This window comes from Calliphora vicina, chromosome 5, assembly GCF_958450345.1.
Source record: "Calliphora vicina chromosome 5, idCalVici1.1, whole genome shotgun sequence".
In the NCBI taxonomy this organism is placed as follows: domain Eukaryota; kingdom Metazoa; phylum Arthropoda; class Insecta; order Diptera; family Calliphoridae; genus Calliphora; species Calliphora vicina.
This window is the reverse complement of record NC_088784.1, coordinates 20910568-20934417: the sequence shown is the minus strand read 5'-3', so window position 1 is coordinate 20934417 and position 23850 is coordinate 20910568. Positions and strand designations below refer to the sequence as shown.

At 34.4% G+C, this 23850-nt stretch overlaps 1 protein-coding gene and 1 non-coding gene across 2 annotated transcripts in view; one reads left to right on the top strand and one right to left on the bottom strand.

Annotated features, from left to right (window-relative positions):
- Positions 1-23850, bottom strand: part of GstS1 (Glutathione S transferase S1) — a 491998-nt gene that overhangs the window by 273148 nt on the left and 195000 nt on the right. The window lies entirely within an intron of this gene.
- Positions 12565-12646, top strand: TRNAL-AAG (transfer RNA leucine (anticodon AAG)). Its single transcript has one exon. It is a non-coding gene; the product is annotated as a tRNA-Leu (tRNA).

Below are 23850 nucleotides of genomic sequence, written 5' to 3'. Positions count from 1 at the left end.
AATACTATTGTTCACTGATGTGAACATCCTCCCGGGCCTGGGTACCTGTGAAGAGAAGGACAATTATTTTTATGTGTTCAAATAAATGGGTAGGGTGATAGAGTAATTATATTTAAGATACTTCAGAGATTGGATGTTTATTCAATAGACGATACCATGACCAATTTGGAACCATTTGTTCACCGTGTGAACAATCTTCCCGTCATGACAGACTTAGAATATCAATTGGGTAGGTCTGAAGGAGTAACATTTGGTTTAGGGTTTCTATCATCAGATTACATTTCTATCGGCTGGAGGACATCCTTTATTTAACTCTGTGGGGTATTCATTCTTTAGGGTAGGACTCGGATACAAAGCATCAATTAAGCTGTTATCGTTCAAGGTTTCGCTCAAAGCATTGAAACTAAAATTCGTCATAAAACGATCGGGTGTAGCAACAGCATTATTGGGTAGATCATTAAGATTTATTGAAGAACTAGCTTTATTAAATTGGTTGGGTTTGTGATCTTGATCAACACATTCTTGAAGTGCGTTGTAGGGTGTGTTCATTGTTTGATAATTTTAATTTCTTAAATATTATACCCTTTCCTTATGGCGAGAGTTACTCAATTCCAAATTACTGGTACGAAATGGAAGATCTACATGATAGCGCACATCGGGTATATCTTGGGTAGTTTGTGTAAATATATCTTTGCATTTAGATTCTTCAACTGGTTCTATAATTCTGTGGGTTGAACTTTTATTTAGGGTAACTGAGCTGACATATGATATTACTCTTTGGGTTTTGGGTTGGGTGCGAGTATGGTGAGTCTCTTCGATTGGTCCAGTCAAGATCCACCCAAATTTGGTATCCTGAGCTAGAAGTGTGTTAAGAACATTATTCTTAACACCAGATTTTATAATCTGCGGGTAGAAATCACTTCCTATTATAAGCTTTCATAAAAGCTAGTATCAGCCAACTGCACATTTTTAATATTATTAATAATATTTGGGTTAATACTTTGGGTGGGTAGGTTTTTAGTTAGCGTTGTAATCACTATCGTTTGGATTTCTAAACTAAATCGTTTTTGGGTATTGGACCTTAGAGTGACTGCACACATTTAGTTTGAACGAGCTGATACAATTTCATTCAAACCTAATATTTCAGCTGTTATGTGTTTGGTGGGCAGACATAATTTTTGTAGCAATCTTTCAGATATAAATTAAAAATCTGAAGCTGGATCAATTAGCGCTCTTGCTGGGTATAGTTTTCCTTTATAATCAACATGTATAATCGCAGTTATTAATAACGTAGATCTGTTGTCTAAAGTGTGTTGGTTTTTTTTTAAATTATTGATCTTTTTATACCCTACACCACCATAGTGGGGAGGGTATTATGCGTTTGTGCAGATGTTTGTAACGTCCAAAAATATTAGTCTAACACCCACCTTAAAAGTATACCGATCGACGTAGAATCACTTTCTGAGTCGATTAAACGATGTCCGTCCGTCCGTCTGGTCGGCTGGCTGGCTGTCCATGTAAACCTTGTGCGCAGAGTACAGGTCGTAATTTTGAAGATATTTCGATGAAAATTGGTACATATTATTTTTTGGGCTCAAGGACCAAGCCTATTGAAACTGGCTGAAATCAGTTGATTATTTCACCTAGCCCCCATACAAATGTCCCCTCGAAATTGGACTTTATCGGTCATAAACGTTTAATTTATAAATGTATCTCCACAAATTGCTCTCCAAATAAGTTTTATATAAACAAAATTCATGTCACCAAATTTTGTTACGATCGGTCCATAATTAGTCATAGCTCCCATATAGACCCGCTTCCGAAAATCACTTTAACGTGCATAAATCGCTTAAAAATGTTGGTATACACACAAAATTCAACATAGTTAACTTTAATATAGACATAAATCACACGACCTAATTTCATGGTGATCGGTCCATAATTGGTCATAGCTCCCATATAAGGCCCACTTCCGAAAATCACTCAAAAATGTAAATTATTGAAATTTTAAAAGAAAAATATTTTTACTCATTTACTTGGTGTAGGGTATTATATGGTCGGGCTTGACCGACCATACTTTCTTACTTGTTTTATATTATAATTTATCTTATAATGTTGAAGTTTTTAAGTTTAATTTAAGTGAAAGAACCGTTTTTTGAGAAATCGTAGAATTTTTATAAAGAGTGTTCATTATAGCATCACATATCAGAAAAATTGTTTCATTTCGGCTTAATGCTTCTACTGTATCCTTAATGGTGTTTAAAACCTCCACTAATATTTGGAACAAGCCATTCATCAAATAGAGATGTCATATTTAAATATATTAAAGTATTTTTAATTAATTTTAAATGTCCCGTTTTTCCCGGGAAAAAAATTTAAATTTCCCGGGAATTCCCGACAATAATTTTAGGGAAATCCCGGGATTTCCCGGGCGGGAAGTGGTAAAATGAATTTTAGTATTTTATTTTGTAGAAGTACCCAACTTTGGACCTCTCCTTACTAATAATAAGATATTAAAAGAACTTGTTGGCATCGTTTGATTTTAATGTCAGCAACGTAAGTAATAGCATAGAGAGAGGGAAATGGAATATCATGGAATGAGGGAAAAGGTGGGAGGGAGTGTATTGGAGGACCTTTACATAGAAGTGTCGAACAAACAAAAAGATCATCATCAAGGGTAACATTTGATTTTGCAACATGTTCTGCTCTCTATACAAACTGTATGTACATTTTTTAGGAATATTTCTTTAATTTTCTAGTTTCTCCCTAGTTCTAGTTTTATTTTTATGTTGTTATGCTTGTGAATGGCTGGTTGGTTGGTTGGTTGTTTGAATTGTATAAAACACATTGGAAATGTGGACACAGATGATGGTAATCGATGAAAATTGATGTGTTTGCGACATGTTCGTACATGTTTAAAATGATGTCAATCAATATACAACAACTCTCTAATATCCCATACTCCTTAACGGGAGATACTGAAACACAAACAGTTCTAGAGATAGCGACCTTTTGATAACCCAAAAGGAAGTGAGCGAGAAAACATGAATGAAATCAATTTATTTAAGATTTTCTTTTCTTGTTTTTTTTTTTATTTGCTAAATAAAGTGGCCCATATTTTGTTATTTTACACTTTATAAATATAAACGAAGAACGACAACAATAATAAAAAGGCGTACAGCGAAAAGGAAATAAAAGGACATTTATAAAGGATTTTTATTCTTTTGATAGAAAAGTGTGGTAGTGTGGGTGCGTTTATGTGTATTTAACACTAAATTGAACACGTTTATTTTCTTTTGTTGCCGCTGCCATTGTAAGGATTACATTTTCAGGGTTTTTGGTTCAACAACAACAGCAACAATAACAAAAACGATTTTTCCACAATAAAAATTCCTTTAAATTTTTATTATTATACCAGAATTATTTTTTTACAAACAAAGTTTTTCTGTGTTTTTTTTTTTTTTATTTTTCGAAAAAAGAAAGTTAAAGCTGTTCCATGCCTTTTTTCTTTATAACACCTGGTATTTGTGGTAAACCAGAAAAAAGTACTTTTTTGTGTGTTATTGAGGTAATATTTACTTGTAGGAGTCGGTGAGTGTATGCGATATAAGCAAAATTATTCATGCATCAATGGCTTTGACTGTATAAGTAGCAGTAGAAACGCACCTTTTGGAACCAGCAAAACAGAATATGAGGGCAATTGGTACCAAACAAAAAACGGCTAAGATTTGGTACTAATAACTATTTAGCAAAAGAAAAAAAAAAACAGGCATTGTTAAAAACTCAACCAAATCACGGAAGATCCGGGAAAAAGAGCAGCTGAAACAGCTGCGGAACACTAATTATGTCTTCAGGAAAATCGGAAAAGACTTCTACGTCTAGGGATTCGGAAACAGAAAGAGAACGCGAATAACGTCTTGAGGAAAATCGCAAAAGGGCATCTACGTCTAGAGCCGCAGAGACGGAAAGCAAACGCGAATCACGGATTCAGAAAATGTGTCGCAGTGAATATTCATCGAAAGCTGCTGAGATACCCCAATAGCATATCCAAAGACTAGAAGCAAATTGCTCCCGAATGGCTTGATCAAGAGAAAGAATCGATTTAAAGTTGGCAGCATTTCATTACAATAAAAGGATGATGACTACAGGAATAACAAGGACTGATTGGCGCCATGAACAAACTTTACATACATTGCAGAGTTTTGAAGTTCCCTAATGAAGCCCCGGGAATATGCTATTCAAACGGTAAAGTTGTTCTTCCATCAATTATTGGGCCGCTCCTTAGTTACATTTCCGACACCACTCCAATTTCGAAGCACTTCCTTTAAAATACGCGAAAGTACAACTCATGCTTTCGAATGACGTCCTTTCGGGCAACTAATATCGTAAACAACGTCGGCTTCATGCCCACCTTTAAAGTTCAATGACAAATGTACCACAGAATTGGATCTTGCTCCTGTTCCTTCAAATATATTTCACTGGAAATTAAGCTACATAAACCGAACGCGATCATTTTGTCGAAACATTTTCAAAATAATTGTTGGACATCCGAAATGAAAACATTCCAATTCATTCCGCCACAAATGAGATTTCCTTCCCGCTGAACTTCTGCCAAATGCAGACGAATGTTTATGCCGTTGTCCCAAGTCTTACAACCAACTACAAAAAATCGTATTGGTTGTGAGAACGTGCAATTTTGGCACCAAAAAATTAACGCCAACAAGCTCAATGATCAAATTCAATTGAAACTACCTGGCAAAACAGAGAGAGTGTCTTAGATTTACATAAGCACCTGCCGCAAGGGCCTTATCTCATGGTGGTCTAAACACCGGATGGAAACAATGCGTCTATCACCGCCATTGAACGCCTTGCCAAAGAACGCTTAATTTGAAAATTCTCGTACAAGATTGCACGGATCATTGCACAAACCCCTTGCTCGAGAGCTCCGGCTATCTAATCCCTGCCATCCATAGCTAGCTAATCAACTAACAAGCCCTGGACAATTATTAGAACAGCAACATCCGGCCTGGTAATCCAGTCCAAAAGCTCCCGACCGATAAAAGTCAGAGTGTGCCACAATAATGCACACTTCAGACCTCGATCGAGAACCAAGCCCAACGAACAGTACATCACGGATGCTACTATCCCAATAATTTCCTGAGCACAAACGCTAGTTGTTATCTGCTACTTTCAATGTCTCTGTTGTACTCAGCAACAGCACTCAGAAGATTCATTTGGTGTTCCGAAGTTCGTCACAAGCCCAAACATCAGTACTTTAACCAACGATCTTCTTCCCGCGATTTTGGGTTTAAACCACAGCCACCACGTCATCACCCGAAGTGACCAACCCAATGATCCTACAGGACATAAGTTCTGGGGCCAAAGGATCCCCTTGGTACTAGATAAGACTCTAGTCAGCTGCGAATTTAAAAGAATTAAATTCTCACCAGGAATGAGATTCGTGAATCTCGGAGCCCCGGTTTCGCTCCATATTTCCCCTCGAAGCACAACATCAAGGTCTGGAGCTAACCAAGATGCCCCGAGTGGGGTGCCTGGCGAAGCAATGAAATACAAATCGATTGAGACAGTAATGAATGAAGATTAAGCCGTCAATTATACGACAGAATTTTTGAATTCATTGGAGGCAGCCGGAATGCCATATCGGATCACCGATAATGCTTCTCTCCTTGTCAATCAAAAATGTTCATCAAATTCAATTGAGGCAACAATCATCGATGGTAGATTCAAAGGTGAGGATGTACTGATTCCACGCATGCCGATGATTTCCAACGACTTATCATTTGAATTCAAGCGGCACCAGTTTCCGTTTCGTCTTGCCTTTGCTCTAACCATTAACAAAGCACATGGCCAGTCGTTGACTATAGCTGGCTTTCATTTGAAAAATTCATGTTTTTCACCCGGTCTGTGGCTTTCTCCCGAGTTGGCACAGCAAATAATTTATATATCTTTACTGCAAACAAAATCCGACAATTTAAATTTTCCATAACTCTGGCGCATAAATCAGGGTTAATTTGACCGACGACATGGGTTATGTTTCTTTTGAGGACCACTGTGGTTTCTTAATTTGCATGCGACTTAAGAAAACCCTACAAAAAAGTCTACACAGAGAAAACAGATTCGTTGTAGCAACCGAACTAGTTGCAAATAAAATAATGTGGAAGAAATTCGCTTGAACCAATCAATGTTTTATTACTCCTTCTAAAATTTTGTAGCCACAACTGTAAAATTCAGTCACTAAAGCAGAATCTTTCGATTGGCAACAAATTCGAACTCAGTAGCCAATTAACATCAGCTCCACGCGAGATGACCATGCCTTCAAATTGCACATGCGGAGTTTCCAATGCGGCAAGAGCTGTAAGGCACCCCATGTCCTTGGTGTTCATATCATACAATTCAGACCAAAAGAAGTTGGTAATCATCAATCTATTGCGCTCTCCGTTGACAGTGATGGCGTGACCAATGTCGTTCTCAAAGAAATATGGACAAGGGCAAAATCCACAGCCAAAAGTGACTTTTTCGGGTTGCATTGGACGGATCTCATGTGGATGGTATCGTTCCAAATTCGAAATTTTTTAGAATTTGCGACCCTTTTTTCCAGAAATTGGCCTCATCGCTGAATATGATGTTTTGATGAAAATTAGGTCAGAATAGAAACCCTTTCTGATAAAACAATTTTATTATATGCACGTGTTGTTGAACGCTACAAACATACATGGTGATTTGACAAAACAAAGTAACTAAATGACAGCCAATACGACAGACGCAGCTTCAACAATATGGCGGCTATCAACTGTCAAAGTTCGAAAGTTCTAATTCGAAGACCATTTATTATAGTGCTCTCGCGTTACTAAAAAGATTTAACATTTGAGAAGATTTAGTCTCAATAGATAACTAGATTTAAGGGACAATTGCTGCAGATTTTGTCCTATTTTTTAGCACTAAAATAGGTACTTTTTGGAAAATATTGAATGGAGTATGGAAAAATAATTGTACTCACATCTATCTCAATGAATCACTCAACTCACCTTTAAAGGTTTGCAACTTGACTTTTAATACCATACATTCTCTTGCATTTATTATAATGCCACAATTTGAGGCATATTACAGCAAATAAAAGAAAAAGCCTAAGTTTTTCTTTTTTTTTGCATATGCATTGCTTTCAGAAAATGTACTATATGTACGAGATGGCAGGTGTATTGTGTAAGTTGTATAAGTTTTAAATGTTTTCGTGTATGTCTCCATTTAATTCCAGTTGTATTTGTGGTTTTTTCTACTTTCTCAAACTCCTCCATGCAATACCTTTGCTGCTGCCTATTGTTTGGTGTTCCTTGATGTTCCTTACTTTCACCTTGTAGCTCATTTTTGCCGCTGTTTTTGTCCAGACTCATGTTACACCTCAAATTCATTCTACATCCAGCTCAAGTGGCTTGATACATGGTATGTTGCCGTTAAGTCGTTGTATTTAATTTTAATAAACAATTGCATAAAGCTGTTGTAATCTTGGAGAGTCAGTGTATGGTAAAGGAGTAACCGAATGATTAGACCCAGCAGAAACATGGTAATGACTAGCAATGACTTGCTTTTTAATAACTAATTCATGCCTTCTGCATTACTTGGAAGTGGTGGTGTAATGACTTAGAGTAAAGTAGAGTTAGAGTAGAGTTAGAGTAGAGTTAGAGTAGAGTTAGAGTAGAGTTAGAGTAGAGTTAGAGTAGAGTTAGAGTAGAGTTAGAGTAGAGTTAGAGTAGAGTTAGAGTAGAGTTAGAGTAGAGTTAGAGTAGAGTTAGAGTAGAGTTAGAGTAGAGTTAGAGTAGAGTTAGAGTAGAGTTAGAGTAGAGTTAGAGTAGAGTTAGAGTAGAGTTAGAGTAGAGTTAGAGTAGATTTAGAGTAGAGTTAGAGTAGAGTTAGAGTAGAGTTAGAGTAGAGTTAGAGTAGAGTTAGAGTAGAGTTAGAGTAGAGTTAGAGTAGAGTTAGAGTAGAGTTAGAGTAGAGTTAGAGTAGAGTTAGAGTAGAGTTAGAGTAGAGTAGAGTTAGAGTAGAGTTAGAGTTAGAGTAGAGTTAGAGTAGAGTTAGAGTAGAGTTAGAGTAGAGTTAGAGTAGAGTTAGAGTAGAGTTAGAGTTAGAGTAGAGTTAGAGTAGAGTTAGAGTAGAGTTAGAGTAGAGTTAGAGTAGAGTTAGAGTAGAGTTAGAGTAGAGTTAGAGTAGAGTTAGAGTAGAGTTAGAGTAGAGTTAGAGTAGAGTTAGAGTAGAGTTAGAGTAGAGTTAGAGTAGAGTTAGAGTAGAGTTAGAGTAGAGTTAGAGTAGAGTTAGAGTAGAGTTAGAGTAGAGTTAGAGTAGAGTTAGAGTAGAGTTAGAGTAGAGTTAGAGTAGAGTTAGAGTAGAGTTAGAGTAGAGTTAGAGTAGAGTTAGAGTAGAGTTAGAGTAGAGTTAGAGTAGAGTTAGAGTAGAGTTAGAGTAGAGTTAGAGTAGAGTTAGAGTAGAGTTAGAGTAGAGTTAGAGTAGAGTTAGAGTAGAGTTAGAGTAGAGTTAGAGTAGAGTTAGAGTAGAGTTAGAGTAGAGTTAGAGTAGAGTTAGAGTAGAGTTAGAGTAGAGTTAGAGTAGAGTTAGAGTAGAGTTAGAGTAGAGTTAGAGTAGAGTTAGAGTAGAGTTAGAGTAGAGTTAGAGTAGAGTTAGAGTAGAGTTAGAGTAGAGTTAGAGTAGAGTTAGAGTAGAGTTAGAGTAGAGTTAGAGTTAGAGTTAGAGTAGAGTAGAGTTAGAGTAGAGTTAGAGTAGAGTTAGAGTAGAGTTAGAGTAGAGTTAGAGTAGAGTTAGAGTAGAGTTAGAGTAGAGTTAGAGTAGAGTTAGAGTAGAGTTAGAGTAGAGTTAGAGTAGAGTTAGAGTTAGAGTAGAGTTAGAGTAGAGTTAGAGTAGAGTTAGAGTAGAGTTAGAGTAGAGTTAGAGTAGAGTTAGAGTAGAGTTAGAGTAGAGTTAGAGTAGAGTTAGAGTAGAGTTAGAGTAGAGTTAGAGTAGAGTTAGAGTAGAGTTAGAGTTAGAGTTAGAGTAGAGTAGAGTAGAGTTAGAGTAGAGTTAGAGTAGAGTTAGAGTAGAGTTAGAGTAGAGTTAGAGTAGAGTTAGAGTAGAGTTAGAGTAGAGTTAGAGTAGAGTTAGAGTAGAGTTAGAGTAGAGTTAGAGTAGAGTTAGAGTAGAGTTAGAGTAGAGTTAGAGTTAGAGTTAGAGTAGAGTTAGAGTAGAGTTAGAGTAGAGTTAGAGTAGAGTTAGAGTAGAGTTAGAGTAGAGTTAGAGTAGAGTTAGAGTAGAGTTAGAGTAGAGTTAGAGTAGAGTTAGAGTAGAGTTAGAGTAGAGTTAGAGTAGAGTTAGAGTAGAGTTAGAGTAGAGTTAGAGTAGAGTTAGAGTAGAGTTAGAGTAGAGTTAGAGTAGAGTTAGAGTAGAGTTAGAGTAGAGTTAGAGTAGAGTTAGAGTAGAGTTAGAGTAGAGTTAGAGTAGAGTTAGAGTAGAGTTAGAGTTAGAGTAGAGTTAGAGTAGAGTTAGAGTAGAGTTAGAGTAGAGTTAGAGTAGAGTTAGAGTAGAGTTAGAGTAGAGTTAGAGTAGAGTTAGAGTTAGAGTAGAGTTAGAGTTAGAGTAGAGTTAGAGTTAGAGTAGAGTTAGAGTAGAGTTAGAGTAGAGTTAGAATAGAGCTAGAGTAGAGTTAGAGTAGAGTTAGAGTAGAGTTAGAGTAGAGTTAGAGTAGAGTAGAGTTAGAGTAGAGTTAGAGTAGAGTTAGAGTAGAGTTAGAGTAGAGTTAGAGTAGAGTTAGAGTAGAGTTAGAGTAGAGTTAGAGTAGAGTTAGAGTAGAGTTAGAGTAGAGTTAGAGTAGAGTTAGAGTAGAGTTAGAGTAGAGTTAGAGTAGAGTTAGAGTAGAGTTAGAGTAGAGTTAGAGTAGAGTTAGAGTAGAGTTAGAGTAGAGTTAGAGTAGAGTTAGAGTAGAGTTAGAGTAGAGTTAGAGTAGAGTTAGAGTAGAGTTAGAGTAGAGTTAGAGTAGAGTTAGAGTAGAGTTAGAGTAGAGTTAGAGTAGAGTTAGAGTAGAGTTAGAGTAGAGTTAGAGTAGAGTTAGAGTAGAGTTAGAGTTAGAGTAGAGTTAGAGTAGAGTTAGAGTAGAGTTAGAGTAGAGTTAGAGTAGAGTTAGAGTAGAGTTAGAGTAGAGTTAGAGTAGAGTTAGAGTAGAGTTAGAGTAGAGTTAGAGTAGAGTTAGAGTAGAGTTAGAGTAGAGTTAGAGTAGAGTTAGAGTAGAGTTAGAGTAGAGTTAGAGTAGAGTTAGAGTAGAGTTAGAGTAGAGTTAGAGTAGAGTTAGAGTAGAGTTAGAGTAGAGTTAGAGTAGAGTTAGAGTAGAGTTAGAGTAGAGTTAGAGTAGAGTTAGAGTAGAGTTAGAGTAGAGTAGAGTTAAGCTCGGTTTAGAGGTAGAGTTAGGCTCGGTTTAGAGTTAGTCTCAATTTGGAGTTGATCTTTAGCTTCCTTTTCACTGTTGATTCAAAAGTAATCGTTTTATTTCTAACATCTCTATTTGCTCCTATGAAAAAAAACTTACAATTCAACATCAGGATATTTAGCATATACCACACAAGGATATACATATTTTAGCAAATATACATATCTACATGTAACATTTATATGCATATATTCAGTCAACTACTCATATTCTCAAATTTATGCCCTACAACTTGCCACACACACAAAAAGTGTACTTTCATATATTCAGTGTAGGTTTTCATAATAAAATGGAAAGAAGGAAATATAAAAAAAAACTTTTTTTTATTTTTGCCAACTTGCAACCACTTAAACCCAATTTTATTCAGGTGCATTCGGTTTATTGTTTTAGATTCAACTCTGTACAGCTACACACTGCTCATTTAATACATTTGAGAGGATGTGTGTGCCTCACACATTCCCAGCCTCTGCTACTTATACATATGAAATTATCCGCACACTCACAATCCAACAATATACATTTAAATGTGTGGAAAATTTTGCATTTGTTACACTCCAAGGATAATATGATTTTGTTTCAGGATAAGAAAATCATCCAGCTTGTACAACAGCTACTCATATAGTAGGAATATATGCAAAATATCAAAAATAAAAACACTGAAGAACAAAAAGAATGGCAAAGCAATAACTACAACTTAGGGTATTGGCAACCAAATGGATGATATGGCCTAAGTTAAAGGAAGAAAGGGGCCAAAATATATATTATACTTATCACTAAATCACTTCCACGTGAGATGACCATGCCCTCAAATCGCCCATGCAGAATATTCCATATGAAATGAGATGACCAGGACCTGGCCAAAAGCAGTTGGTAATCATTGACGTATATCGCTCGCTCTTGACGGTGAAGGGCTGGCCAACGTCGCGACGTACGAATGCACTGGGCTCCTTTTCATTTGGGATATTTTAAGTCAAAGGACTATGCCAACAAGCTCACAACCAATCGAGCATTGAAGGAAGAAATTCGAAGCTGCATTAAAAATAATCAGCCAGATGTCTACAAAATAACAATCCAAAAGGAAATTAACCATGTTTTCTATTTAATTCAAATCTTGAGTATTTTTTTTTCGATAAAATAGGAAAATGTTGCACAACCCTGCTTGGAAGTGTTGTCAGTTGGCAAACAAAGGTGTTAAGACAAAAGGCACAATGAAAACAAGAAGAAAAAAATTGTAAAAGAAGTGCACTTGTTATACGAGTACATCTGATTATGTTTAGTTTTTATATTTTCATCAGTTTTTTTTGCTAAAGTTGAAAAACGCTAGTTTTAAATTTTACAAAATTTTATTTTATTTTTGCAAAGTCTTCTGCTTGGAGAATTTTATTGTAGCTTTTGCATTATGAAATAATTCCCTTAAGAATTCTGAGGTAACAAATGGATAATTTGTTTTGTTACTAGCTTTAGTAAGGGTTGCATTACTACTTACATGCTTACAAACATGCATGCTTTCCCACTTACCTTTAAATCATTGGTCGGCATATAGAGAACATGGAATATGGATTATAAAAATATGTTTTGAGCTTTATTTCTCCATTGTAATCTGTGTAGCTATTTGTAGCTATTGATTTGAAAAATTCTAAGAACTTTGTTATCATTTTTGGCTATTGGTGACTATGAATGCCGACCACTGCTCTAAATCTTTCTATAAATACATTCATACTGCTTGCAGGTGAATGAGTTTACAGCATGAATGTATGAGACCTTGTTGGCTTATAGCTACAATGTTAAAACACTTTACATTATTTGAAATTCTAATATTAAAATAGAATAAGAAAACGAAAACGAACTAACTAGTGCTACAAACATACCACAACAACAGCCAAACAATAAAAAATTGTCTTGTGCTCGTAATTTCTACCGAAACATTATAAATATTTAAAATTTTAATCCTTTTAAAAATAAATTCCCATTAAATATTTAAGAAATTATTTCGAATTGAAGACAAGCATGAGCAGATTTTGGTTTTGGGGCATGCAGCACTGAGAAAAAACAAAAATAAATGCTGTTGCCTTCATTGTCAAGGTAGCGTGGCCGAGCGGTCTAAGGCGCTGGTTTAAGGCACCAGTCTCCTCGGAGGCGTGGGTTCGAATCCCACCGCTGCCAAGTTAATTTTTTTATATATGAGTTTCTTTTTGAATTTTGTGCCCATTACCAACATATGTTGTCGCCGTGTTTTCTTTTTTTTTTGCCACGTTTGTATAAATATTTCTTGCAATTTCTTGAATTTAATTTTGATAAATAAGCGTGCAAAATGAGCATTTTGAAATTTGTACGCACCACACTTGTTTTATGAGCTGCAGCGCTACATGTTTAGTAAGTGGGTGAAAATGTTGCTGGATTCGTTTGAGACAAGAATTTTAAATATTAAATAAACAAAAATGGTCAAAATCAAACCCTAAACGATCATAGTTATTTTTATATCGGAAAATCGGATTTGAAACTATGATTGCCTTTGAAAAGGCACATATTAGAGAGATAATCATGGAATAATTTGAAAGCTACTTGCTAATAATTCGATGTAGGTTAACTTAGGCAACTCACTTGTCCCTTTGTGTGGGATCATGTTCCGGTCAGGACCAATCAGGACCATTACATATTCGTGTATGCATCGATACCGAAATGAATTAATGAACATCCTCATTGCTCAATGTCACAGTCATAGTCACTCTTCATCGTTTTCATCATAACATACAGATGTCATTAGAAATAGGATTCAACCTCATCACATGAGCACTTACTCAATAGTACTCTGTTAACACGGCTAACAGAAACCGTAGCCGATCACGTGAGTCCCTCTCACAGACACCGACTAAATGGTGAGTCCCTCTCACAGACACCGACTCATTCAATGTAGTTCACATTTGATTCACATATGCCTCTTTGGAAGCAGTACTTCAGATAGTATTTTTCATCAACATTCACATTCATACATAAAATATTTAGTTATTTTTATTTTCTTTACCTCTTAACTTCCTAACAATCACTATGTTACTCATATTTATGCAGTAATGGATGAATAAATAGCAGACAGAAAAGATTTTTATATGAAAAATACAAAATAATTAGAAGAAAAAGAATAATAATCTGTGATCACTCATATTTCCCACCAAATATCGATTTTTATATGAAAAATCTAAAAAAATTCATAGATCCTTGACAGGAGGTCCTAGAAGAAAAAGAATAATAATCTGTGATCACTCAGATTTCCCACCAAATATCGATTTTTATATGAAAAATCTAAAATCACTCATAGATCGTTAACAAGAGGTCCTGGAGGAAAAAGGACAATAATCTGTGATCACTCATATTTCGCACCAAATATCGATTTTTATATAAAAAAACTAAAATCATTTGTAGATCGTTAACAAGAGGTCCTAGAGGAAAGAGGACAATAATCTGTGATCACTCATATTTGCCACCAAATATCACTTTTTATATGAAAAATCTAAAATCACTCGTAGATCGTTAACAAGAGGTCCTAGAGGAAAAAGAATAATAATCTGTGATCACTCATATTACCCAACAAATATCGATTTTTATATGAAAAATCTAAAATCACTCATGGATCGTTAACAAGAGGTCCTAGAGGAAAAAGGACAATAATCTGTGATCACTCATATTTCCCACCAAATATCGATTTTTATATGAAAAATCTAAAATCACTGATAGATCGTTAACAAGAGGTCCTAGAGGAAAAAGGACAATAATCTGTGATCACTCATATTTCCCAACAAATATCTATTTTTATATGAAAAATCTAAAATCTCTCATAGATCGTTAACAAGAGGTCCTAGAGGAAAAAGGACAATAATCTGTGATCACTCATATTTCCCACCAAATATCAATTTTTATATGAAAAATCTAAAATCACTCGTGGATTGCTAACAAAAGGTCCTAGAGGAAAAACGGCAATAGACAATAGTTCCCACCAAATCTTAAATCTTTTTGTAATCGATCATTCGGGTTTCCGATTATTCTTTTAAATTTTTTAAAAAATTACATATTTAAACCAAGATATTCGATTAATCGAATATTTATTGAAACGGTTTTCCGAATAATCATCCAAATTTTTGTTATAAAATTAAAATTTTCAATAAAATCTTTAAATATAAAGAGACTATGAATTTTTACACAATTTTTGTGTAAATTCCGTATTTTTATTCGATTAATTTTTTAATCGATTATTCGTGTTTCCTATCTTTTTTTTTAAATATAGTTAAAAATAACATATATAAGCTAAGATGCTTATGCTACTTCAAAATGTTAAAAATTTTTTCGATTAATCGAATATTTATTGAAACGGTTTTCCGAATAATCGTCAAAATTTTTGGTTTTATAACCAAAATTTTGCATAAAATCTTTAAATATAAAAAGAATATGAAATTATACAAAATTTTGGTATTTATTTTTTTATTTTATTCGATTAATTTTGTAAACGATTATTCGGTTTTCTGATAATTCGTTTAAATTTAGAAAAAAATTCTATATTTAAACTAAGATACTTATGATATTCCAGAATTTTGCAAATTTTTTCGATTAATCGAATATTCACTGAAACGGTTTTCCGAATAATCGTTTAAAATTCTGTGTATATAGAAAATATTTGGATTGAAATCTTTAAATATAAAGAGAATATTAATTTTTACACAAGTTTTGTGTAATTATTTTATTTATATTCGATTAATTTTAAACAAGTGTGCTAATTGTACAAACTCTGCTGTATTACCTTCATACGTATGTATATAAATTTGACTGAGATTTATGTGATCCTTAAATTTATGACTCTATGATGCTGCTACTTCAAACAACTCCCGCTACAAACTGAAACTAAATAACATACATTCTTACAACTAAGTTGTATGTATGAATTTCTTGCACCTTAAAGAAACCCTAAAATTTGAAAACGTAAAGGAGCTTCCCAATAAAACAGCTAAATGCAGAATTTCAATTTTTCCTGCCATCTTCCCAACTTACATAACAACATACTTGTACCTAAGAAATTATAAAGAAAAATAGCAACAATAAAAATATTAAAATGCCAACAAAAAAATAATATTTTATTTTAGTATTTTGCTGAAAATACAAAAAAATAATGCTCCCCCTGTTCTTTAAAAAAAATAGCATGGAAATCTTATGGGTTGAAGTTTTTATTTCCCATTTTATGATGAAGGGTTATTGATACTTCTTCCTTTTCGTGTTTTATTTATTTTAATATTTTTCATATTTTTTATATATTTTTTTAGCTCTCCCTCTGCCTGTTGTTGTAAACAAAAGTAATAAAAATTATTTTTATGGTTTGTTTTCGAGGTTTTTGTAACATTCCTAATATTTAACATATGTTTTTTAAAAAAGTTTTATGTTGTTTTTGCACAAATAGAAATAATTGTTTAACAAAAAAAGGGGGAAGACCACAAAATTATGTCTACGTTTTAAGCATGCAAACTCTTGCAGTCATAAATAAGTTGTCTAGTTTGCAAAAAATAAAATAATATTAAAGAAAATAAGCAAAATGTGAAAGTTGGTTGGAGGAAACTTGAATATAATTCAATTAGTAGCAAAATGTTCCAAGTCAAAAATAAGCAAAATATTTCCACCTTCCTGGGTTATAAGTTAGACCATAGCGGATATATTGATTGATGTATCAGTCATTTATAAAAAAAAATGGCTAGGTTAGGTTAATAGGTGCCTTTGGAAATAGGTGCCTTTGTGCTACCTATAGAAATGAAAAAAGAAGGTGGACATTCAGATGCGATGAAGAGATTGAAAGGTAAAGAGGAAAAAGTTCCGAAGAAAGAGAGGAGATAAGATTATGAATTACGCACCAGTGCACGGTGGTATATTCCGGCCAACAACAGCTTAAGAATACAACAAAAAATACACAATACAATGAACACGAAAGAGGACAAGGATAACACAAAACTGCAATATTCCGCTGCAATATTTAATTATTAAATCAGTTGAAGTTCTGTGATATTAGTATTAAGTTTGACTTATAGTATATGTTTGTGTTGTAATGATTATTTATTTATTTATTAATTCTGTGTCGTGAAGTCCAGTTTTTTAAATAATAAGTTAATTGACAATGTAAACAATAGAATTTCGTAAGTTGAACTGTGATATCTTAAGTTTTTCAATGATTTATAATAAAATATTTATATGTTTTTGTCGCTAGAATTCAACAATAAAAGAAAACCCCTGAAGAAGTTTGAAACAAACAAACGAAACGTTGGGTAAATAATAATAAAAATGAAAATACTTTGATTTTTATTTACACATTTGGTAACAAATGATTGACCATAAATAGCCCGTAAGATTGGAATCTTAAAAACAAAAATTGTCAACATCATTGGTCATAAATAGAAAACTAGAAAATTTTTTTTTGTTTTTTTAATTTTTATAAAATTTTGATGGTAAATTTTTCTTAACACATCATAATATAAAGTATCATTATTATTTTGGCTATAAAGTAACTGTGTGGCCATTTATAGTGTTGTAAAGTCAAAGGTTTTTTCTTGTCATTTTAATATTATAAAAATGTGATTTTTACTTTTGAATCGAAGTATCCTGTGCTTTTTTTTAAAGTTTTCTTTTGCAAATTAGCACATGTTTTTATAAAATAGTTAGCAGTTAACCATTCCATGTAGTTATTAAGGAGTTTTTGCGTGTTCTTTTTATATAAAAGTGAAGTGATTATGAACTAGTTTTAAATCTATAGAATCTAAATTAAAAAAAAGTTTGAAAGGCCAGAACAAATTAAATGGGGCTATTAGAGGTTAAGTGTAAATTACATCTAATACTATAAAGTATCAAGAGTAAGTTCTATAAATTTCAGCTGCAATTATCTTGCATTCCAATAACCAGAACGACTTCAGTGCCTTCATATTTTACACATTTTTTTGTATTTTTTTGGTCAATTTCAAAAATTATGTAAGTTTGAGAGTTATTTAAGTCAATGCTGAATTGGCCAAACCATGTATTTGTATGTCGAAATTTTTTCAATGGATTATTTATGTTATTTTTAATTATAAACCTAATTTAAGCCGTGTACAAAAATTACATACTTTTTTCGATACTTTTATAACGTCAATGTTTATTTGGCTAACTCCTGTATGCAATTTCTAATATTTTTTGCGATGGATCTAGTGTGTTTTTCTTAAATGTACACCAAATTTCAAATTTTACATGAATAACTTAACTTTTTCGATAATTTCAAAACGTCCACGTTAGTTTGGCCAAACCCTGTATATGTATTCCGAAATTTGTACGACCATTTTTTCAATCACTTATGCTATTCTCTATTTTTGGACCAAATTTCAGGCATTTACATGAATAACTTGATTTTTTCACTGCTTTTAAAACGTCCATGATTATTTGGCCAAACCCTGTATATGTAATAAGAAATTTGAATGACCAATTTTTTTCGATTATATATTTAATTCTTTATTTTTGGACTAAGTTTCAGCCACTTACATGCAATTTCTTTGATACTTTTAGAACGTCAATGCTTCCTTGGCCAAACCCTGTATTTGAACATCGAAATATTTATCGATCGATCGGTTATGTTAATCTTAATACAAATACAAAATTTCAAACATTTTTATGAAGAAATAAAGAAGTTATGTATTTTTGGCGACTATTAGGTGAATAGGCGACTATTAGGACACTCCGTGGAGATTTCCGTGTCTGGCCTAATTAAGAGTATTTAGGGAACGATGTCCCAGAAACCTTAAGCGTAGATCTCCTAATGCCGCACAGTGACAAAGCAGATGAAAAATTGTCTCAGCCTCCTCCTCATTTTGACAACTTCTACAGAAGACGTTGTAGGGCATGCCAAGTCTCCTCGCATGGTTGCCAAAAGTGCAATGACCGCCATTGCATCACTCAATTGTGTGCGAGTCAAGCCAAGAAATAAATGTAAATGTGGGATCTCGACCCCATCTTGTCTGAGCGAGCTCATAGTAGAAGATACTAATATGAAGCTTTCATTTGGATGACGGAATCCCACATAGGAAGTATATGCATCCGTCAGGTAGCATTACGCTTTTTTTCGCCAAATCGTCAGCAACACAGTTGCCCGTAATATCTCCGTATCCACCTACCCACTTGAGTACTACTGTTGAATGTCTCGCCATCCTGTTAACTTGAGATCCATTTGGGATTCTAAAAGATAGCCTAGTTTCGAATTCCTGAATGTAGACACCTATGCCAACTCGATCTCTCTTCCTAGAACCGTCCGTATAGATTGAGAGACTTGTTGTGTCGTGAAAAGCTCCGTCCATTACTTTCGTGTTGTGTGAAATTGAGAAACCGAAGTTCCTCGCCATGAAGGGATTCTAAAAGATAGCCTAGAGATTCTAAAAGATAGCCTAGTTTCGAATTCCTGAATGTAGACACCTATGCCAGCTCGATCTCCCTTCCTAGAACCGTTCGTATAGACTGAGAGGCTTGTTGTGTCATGTAAAGATCCGACCATTACTTCCGTGTTGTGCGGAATGGAGAAACCAAAGTTCCTCGCAATGAAGGGATTCTAAAAGATAGCCTAGAGATTCTAAAAGATAGCCTAGTATCGAATTCCTGAATGTAGACCCCTACGAGTCCGTCCATTACTTCCGTGTTGTGCAGAATTGAGACAACGAAGTTCCTCACCATGAAGGGCCTAGAAATGCAGTAATCGATATTATCCGGAAGATTCCGAATGCTATCTATTATACTGGCGTGACCATATGGGGCATGTTTCCACGCCCCATTCGCATTTAGCATGAAGGCCGAGGTAAATGTCATTTCTCTGGTCATTAGATCCATAGGGATCCAGTTCTATATAGGTCGTTCTTAGAGCTCCTATAATCGGGATTGCCATTCTTCTTAAAACCCTCTCGAATATCATACAAATTGAGCCTTTGTCTAGTGTATTCCACCAGACAGAGGCCCCATAGAATAATGTCGGCTTAATAACTGTATCAGATAGCCAGTTAACAAACTGGGGTCTAATACCCTACTGCTTTCCTATGGCCTTCTTAAAGACATGTATTGCCGTCAAGGCTTTTATTGTCCTTGAAAGTGTATCGGGTTTCCAGGATAGTTTACTAACCAGAATAACTCCCAAGTATTTTGCATTGTCCGATAGTGTTAGTTCAACACCATTTCATCGGTGAAGTGAGGAATCTTGTACTTGCTTGTGAACACTACAAGCTCGATCTTGCTTGGGTTTGCACTCAATCCATTATCAGTACTCCACCGACTTAGTACACTGAAGTGCATATTCCAAGCGTTGTGTAATCATGGCCAAATGGATCCCAGAGACTGCCACAGCAACGTCATCCGCGAAGTCGATAGTTCTATAACCCATGAGATCCAATTTATGGCCAGATTCCACAGAAGTGGTGATAAGACGCCTCCTTGAGGCGTACCCCTATTGGCCATTCTCGGGATCACTGCCGTTCCCTATTCGGAACTAATGATCCTATGGATCCCAGAGACTGCCACTTCAACGTCATATACGTAGTCGACAGTTTTATAACCCATGAGATCCAACTTCCTGAACAGACAATTTATGACCAGATTTCACCGAAGGAACGAATGATCCTGTATCGTAGCAGGTTCATAATAAACCTTACAGTTGATTGGTCCAGACCAAGATCCTGTTGAGGTGAAACTATAGTCGCTGATTCTACATTATTGATAGCTCCTCCTTCTATATCCAGAAAGGCCACTAATGTGAAATTACCAAATTCAAGGGATTTGTCAATATATCCCACTAAGGAGTGAAGTGCTGTCTCAACAGATTTGCCCTTCATGTAGGAGTGTTGAAAAGAAGATATTGATGCTTGTTTCAAAGACAATCGTATGTGAATGTAGATGATTCTCTCAAGGGTTTTTAGCAATAATGGTGATGAACTAATTGATTTCAAATCGTTTGCTTTGTTGTGTGACATTTTCCCTCCTTTAGCAATGAATATTACAGAACATTCGGTCCACCGATTTTGTATGTACGACCATATAAGACATGCATGATAAATAGTTATCAGCCAAGGAGTGACTAGATCTATATTATTTTGTAGATCAGCAGGTATTATGCCATCCGGTCCCGGAGACTTAAAAGAGTCAAAACTCCGTATGGCCCATTTGACCATATGCTCGTCAATATTGTTTGGTTGGGATCCACCAGCCATATCTAGTGGCAGGTTGCCCGGAATATGAGTGTTCATGAGCACTTCTAGTATTTCACGTACATCAGTGGTCCACCTACCAACCAGTTTCTGAATATAACCTTGAACAGTTGGTGTTTTCGACAGGATCTTGCGCAGACGGTTGGTCTCAGAGGAACTTTCGACGGAAATGGCTGTATCTATAACGATCCATAATATATCTACTTTATGAGGTAGCAAATGAAATGTGGAAATTACAAACGGAGTAATAAATCCATATATAACCTTGGCAATCATGGTGAAGGGTCTAGAAGGAGATTTTAAATCTTAAACCAAATTCAATGAAAAAAATGCTTCAACTTTAAAAGGAAATCGTGAACTATCCACATTTAAAATCCCTTATTTTTCCAAATTTTCTCAAACTCTATAAGAATTGCTAAAAACACATTAAATTCCTTTAATTACAGCGAAATTACACATAAATTTCCTGAAAATACGCAACATTTAACCATTAAACAAAGATAATACAAACTACGCAATACAATTTGTTGTAGATATACAACATTTTCAAGCAATTTATGTCAATTTAGTATCCAAATAAAATTAAAAGCACGAAACTCAAAAAAGCAAGAATTTTTCTAATTAAATCAATTAAAATTGATGGAAATAAGTTCAATAGTGAGTGACTGAACTGAGCTAAACTAAACGAAAGGAAAGAATGAATGAATAAATACGCATTTAATGTTCAGCAAACACATGCAGTTTTTTGTTTGACTTTGATAGATTTTATTGGCAAAACGTGACCTACACTCCCGGGCTAGAGGAGTGTGTCCATGGTAGAGTATTTAAAAACATGACATTGATGGCGCATGTTTGGGGCGTGCCAAGTGATAATTTACACAAAAAAATATAAGGAAAATAATAATGTATTAAAGGAAAGAAAAATATCCCTTAAACTTACAATGAAATGCTTATAATTTTATAGTTTTATACAAGATTCAAATTTGTTTTTGGTTTAATACTAAAACCAATTCCATTAACAAGATTAGTTGACAATTGTTTAATGAACATAATTTCATAAAATTTCCTCAATTGCTGCTTGAAACTCCTTTAAATTTTCCTTTATTCTAATAATGAGTGAGTCCTTACAATTATGCTGTGTCAACTTCAAGCATCCTTAAATTATTTTACAGCTTGAGAGTTGAAAAAAAACTTTCATACTCGTTATTATGAATATTTCATTTCAGCATACATAAATTCTTCGTCACTCAATTGTAGCAATTAAGCCTGGAAAGTTTTTCCTTGTTTTCTAGAGAGGCGCCACCTATACACAAGTGTTTGAAGATTGTTGTAATTAAAACAAACAGGAAAAAACCTGCCAAACCTTGCACTAACAAGAATAGAAAAGTTGTTGGCAAAAACATGACAGAAAACACTTCTCGCTATAATTGCTGGAAATTTGTCACAATGTGTCGATTAATAACTTTTCTGTTTTGGGTTTGCTAGAAAAAGCCTACAAGCCGAAAAAAGAAAGGTGTAAATACCTACAATTATGCAGTGCTGTTAAGGAATGACAAGATTTTCCACCTTAAGTGGGAAGGATTCATGACATAACAAAATAACCCACTCCTAGTTTTGAGTATGCCTTACAAAAATCCATAAGTTATTTGGTTTGTAATTTCGTTTGACGAAATTACGTTTTGACTCCCCCATAGACGGGGGAGTCAAAATAGCCATGTTCCTATATAGGTTAAAATCAACTTTCTCCTCTGGGGTGTATCAAAGATCAGCTCCTTATAGTAAAACGATTTCATTCTCTTAAGCTCTGACCACGTTTTGCAAACTTTTTTTTCCCCAGTTTCAAGTACCCTCGACCTCTCTCATTTGAAGCACCAAACTTTTTTTGTTTTAATGTTTCTCTGTGTTTGCATTTTTAAATTCAATTTAATTTTGTGTGCACCTCTACAAAATTGTTTTCAGTTATAAATATTTTTTAACAGTTTGCCATTCATTATTGTGTCCTACCACTTAAGGTAGTTCCTTCCACTTGGAGACCATTCAGTTATATAATAATGATGTTGCAGAATGATGATGCTGTTGTCTACTTGTTTTGTTTTTCAAATATTTGACACTTATTGTATGAGAAGACAGGAATTGAAGGTAAATCCTTTATTTTCCATCATTTATCAAAATTGCAATTTTAGTATCCGTGTTGAGTGTTTCCGGTGATGATGATAATGAAATTGTTGCTGAATTTCTCTCATTTGTATTGTTGTTCATTAAAATTTTGTTGCTTTACAAAAAAAAATAAAGAAAAATAATGACAAATACGTGTTTGATGCGTTAAAATGTTGATTGTTATTTTTTTTTTTTTAAAAAAGCTAAATAATTTTTGAAACAACAACTTTAATTGCTTTGAAATTAGAGCAATTAAAATAAAAAAGGAAATAAATTAAAAAATACTATTAAAAAGGAAGAGAAATGGCAGCAGTGTGGGTAGCATTGGGTGTAATTTAGAGAAGAGAGGTGATTTGATCGCAGGAAATAAAATGGTCATTAATAGAAGCTCGTCTCTTAAGAAGATGGCTGAGGAAATTTTAAATATGACAGTGACAGTAAAGAGCCACGATTGAAGCTAATCAAAGACTGTATAAAGAGCCTGGATTGAAGCTAAGCCAAGAGTGAATAAAGAACCTGTATTGAAGCCAATCCAAGACTAAATAAAGAGCCACGACTGCAGCTAATTCAAGACTAAAAAAGAGCCACGATTGAAGCTAATCCAAGACTGAATAAAGAGACTGGATTGAAGCTAATCCAATACTGAGTAAAAAGTCTGGATTGAAGCCAATCCAAGACTAAATAAAGAGCCACGATTGCAGCTAATCCAAGAATTAATAAAGAGCCACGATTGAAGCCAATCCAAGACTAAATAAAGAGCCACGAATGCAGCTAATCCAAGACTAAATAAAGAGCCAGGATTGAAGCTAATCCAAGAATGAATAAAGAGCCACGATTAAATCTAATCCAAGACTGTATAAAAAGCCACTACTATATAAAGAGCCATGATTGAAACTAATCCAAGTCTGCATAAAGAGCCACGATTGAAGCTAATCCAATACTGTATAAAGATACACGATTGAAGCTTCTCCAAGACTGAATAAA